Source organism: Papio anubis, chromosome 1 (assembly GCF_008728515.1).
Source record: "Papio anubis isolate 15944 chromosome 1, Panubis1.0, whole genome shotgun sequence".
In the NCBI taxonomy this organism is placed as follows: Eukaryota; Metazoa; Chordata; class Mammalia; order Primates; family Cercopithecidae; genus Papio; species Papio anubis.
Genome location: NC_044976.1, coordinates 68,886,144 through 68,889,833, shown reverse-complemented (window position 1 = coordinate 68,889,833; position 3,690 = coordinate 68,886,144). Strand labels below are relative to the sequence as shown.

The window sequence follows — 3,690 nt, the reverse complement described above, 5'->3', positions numbered from 1 at the left end:
TTGAAAATATCAGTCAAATACAATGATTTCAGTTCTACTGAAATCGATGGTGAGACATTCTCTCTCTAATAGTAATCAGTCAACAAGTTGTATTGTTTCCTAGGATCACTCCGTGAAAATAAAATAAAGCCATCGGCATGAAAGAGAAAGTTTGGGTAGGAATTAGAACAATGGAAAGAGTAAATGGTTTGGAACCTTATGGGAACATTTTAAAATCCAAGATAATACATTTGTGTAACCTCAGGCTCTCTGTGAAACCTCAGGCAAGCTGATCCTTCTGAGATCCCCGTTGTCAGTGAATTGGATGTTATATTAGCTACTTCACTGACTTGTGGGTTAGATGGATTGACAGACTATGACCCATGGGCCAGATCTGGCCTGTAACCTGTTCCTGTACAATCTGGGAGCTAAGAATGGTTTCTACACTTTTTTTCAAAAGAATTAAGCTATTTTATTTGACATGTAGTAGATAGTCACAAAGCAGGTCCATATATTTAGTTTTCTGATATCCTAACGTATTTCCACAAACCTTTTAAGTCTACAATTTTATGCAGTTTTCCATCAGGGAAGCAAGATACATATAATTTTTTTGTATTTAACTAATTAACGGTTTTAAGAGGGTTTAGTCTCTAAATCAGTAACAATTTAGTCATAACACCATACAAACATTTAAATATTCAGGAAAGAGATTTTTAAGATTATAGCTTAGTCTTATAAAATGGTGAATTTTAACCAAATTGATGCCTCTGTATTCTTATTTATGTTTCCTGTACTCTTACATCACACTGCTTGGCAAGTAGTGTAAGTTTTGATGTAATTTAAAAATTCAAGTAGGTGTAAACAAATTCTAATTTGTTAAACAATTCATATATTCCCCTTTAGTTACTACACTACCTCAGGATTAATTCTCCTTAAAAAAGTAATCATCCCACGTAGAAAAAACAGCAGAGCTTCATCTCTTCCTTAAATATTTTCGAGTACTATAAGAATACAAATCCATAAAAACCTGATTAAAATTTGACATTTCGTCTTGCTTTACTAATTATGGAATAATAGAAAGATGTAAAAACATGTTCCTTAATATTTATATTCTTAACAGAGAAATATAAAGAAATACTGCAATTATGGTTATGGGCTATGTTCCAGCCTCTTCAAGTACAGGACACAACTATGGTTCCTACCAGTAAGGAGAAATGAACAATCAGTCTTACAAAACACAAAAGAAAGATGAGAGGCACAAAAAGACAAACTGACTTTGGCTTTTAAGAACCTAATGTTAACCCTGAAATGCCAGATTCAGTAACACCACAGCAAAACAAAAGATTTCAGCTGCAAGTCACCACTTCACACAGTATTAAGAATTCTGAAATATGTAATAGCCTTCTCCCACCTCCCACTCAATCTACTGGGTCATCTTTTTGCTTTTCCTGCTTTTTCACTGCAGACAGTTCAAGGCTTGCCCACTGCATCGGTTCAGCTTTTCTCATAGTGATCTCAATCTTTGTTGCAGTTGTAGTTACATAACTTCACTTTACATCAGTCACACCCCATATTTTCACATTTTGATCAAATTCCTTCTCTCCTTCAAATACAATGTGCACATTTAACAATGTGCTATGGGCTTCTACTCGACTAACTTCTGGAAGTGAATCTTTAGCATATACTGGAATGGTAACTTCACCTCCAGTCTGATGCCAGTTATGTGTACATGGAACAACTTTTGTCCCAGCATCCTTTTTAGTCCACATGTGTTTCCCTGTTGTACAGCCCTCTTGGGCTAAGAATGTATTAAAGTCAGAAGATTTTCTTCTACAACAGCTTAGGTATTTCATCCCCTCATGGAAAATAGGCACTCCAGATTGATATACACAGACTTCTTCTAGACTTTCTAGACACCAATATGTCTTTGAACACCCTCCATTCTTACATGAGGTCCCAACCTTAATTTCATCATTGTCTTCTTCTTTCTTATCTTCGTCATTCCCTGATGACAGTTTGTCAAGTGCTTGTTTTAGAAAGGCAGATATTTTTAATTCCAAATTTGTCATTGGTTCATCTGGGCTTGGCATTTTTATTGCTTCTACTAACTTAGGAGCTTGAATGATGTGTTCTGAAATTTGGGTTTCAATTCAGATAGTTCCTTCTTCTCAGTAGTCTTGACTTCAGGTTTGACTGGCTCAGGTGGCTTCTCACTATTATGTCTACCTTATGTATAGCCTACAATGCTTAAAAATCAGAAAAATCCATTGTTCTTCTCTTACAGCAAGACCAACCCTTTAATGCATCGTGAAAGACTGGGACACCTGGGTGGTACGTGCAAGCATCATCGGAATTGGTCTCAGGATCGAAGCACTGACCGCAGCCCCAGTTGTAGCACAGCAAGGCCATTTTCTTTTCCCACCATCACAGGCAAGGCCCAAACACTGGGAACAGCAAGAGGATGTGTTAGCCACTCCCGTGTCGCTAGCACTAGTCTGACGACTGAGGAGACTGCCAGCTTCCGGACTACACAATTTTTTTTTTTAAATAGAGACGAGGTTTCACCATGTTGGCCAGGCTGGTCTTGAACTCCTGACCTCAGGTGTTCTGCCTGCCTCAGCCTCCCAAAGTGCTGGGATTACAGGCATGAGTCACCATGCCCGGCTAGTTTTCACACTTTTAAAGCATTCAGAAGAAGAAGGAAAAGGAGGAGGACATAAAGGCGGAGGAGGAAAATGAGGTAAAGTTTATGAGGCCTGCAGAGTCTAAAATTCTATTATCTTGTCCTTTACGGAAACAGTTTATTGATCTAATGATGATAAAAGGCTAGAGAGCAGATATAGGTAGTTGGCGTAGGATAGTGAAGGTGCTAACTCAAAGCAAATTGGTTTTGATGGTCTTTATTAACAAGTATAAAGAAAAATATTCACTAGGTCAATAAATGCATACCAAGTGCCAGAGAAGGTGTTTTCTCCAATAACAAAATCTCCTCCAGAAAAGTAGCTGTAATTGGAGTCACCAACAGGTTAAGTTTACAGTGATCCAATGTTATTCTCCAAGCTCTGACTGTCTTCTCAACAGGCTGAAGATACAAATTAAGAGGGGACGTGGTATGAATCATCGTCCCTGATTCTGCCAAGTCCTCGAAGACTCTGATTTCTCTAATCAAGTCAATGCTGTCATAAAACAATTCAGTGAATATAAGTTAGGTGACCACCTCATCCCAGTTTACCTAGGACTTCCTCAGTTTTAGCATCTGAAGAACCCCCTCAGTCCTAGACAAACAAGGGTGGTTACTCACCCTAATATACTGAGTATAAAGGAATGACTTAACTGCTTCCAGATGAGCTGGAGAACTTCAGGGAAAGAAATTGTAAACTCAGGATTTTACATTCCCCACCTAAAGGGAAAGGACCTGAAGCTGTCTATGACTGCTCAAAATGAAAGTTTTGCCTTATATGGGCATTGGATTACAGGTGTCTGCAGATGATAAGTAACTGCTTTGCCATTACATGCTATAAACAAGTGTCCTTCTTACCAATGCAAACACAGTTATTACTGCCTATCAATTTAATCTCATCCAAGAACCAATTCCAGATAATCCAGAACCAATTCACAATAACCATCCTTAAGATTTTGTTCTCATAGAACCATTACAAACCTCAACTTCTAGAACCATCAGCGTTCAATTAGAGAATCAGAACCTCCATA

The 3,690-nt window shown here is 38.0% G+C and overlaps 1 pseudogene; it reads right to left on the bottom strand.

Moving 5' to 3' along the window:
• Nucleotides 1–1,109: 1,109 nt before the first annotated feature.
• On the bottom strand, nt 1,110–2,599 carry LOC101024613 (annotated as a pseudogene).
• Nucleotides 2,600–3,690: the final 1,091 nt, after the last annotated feature.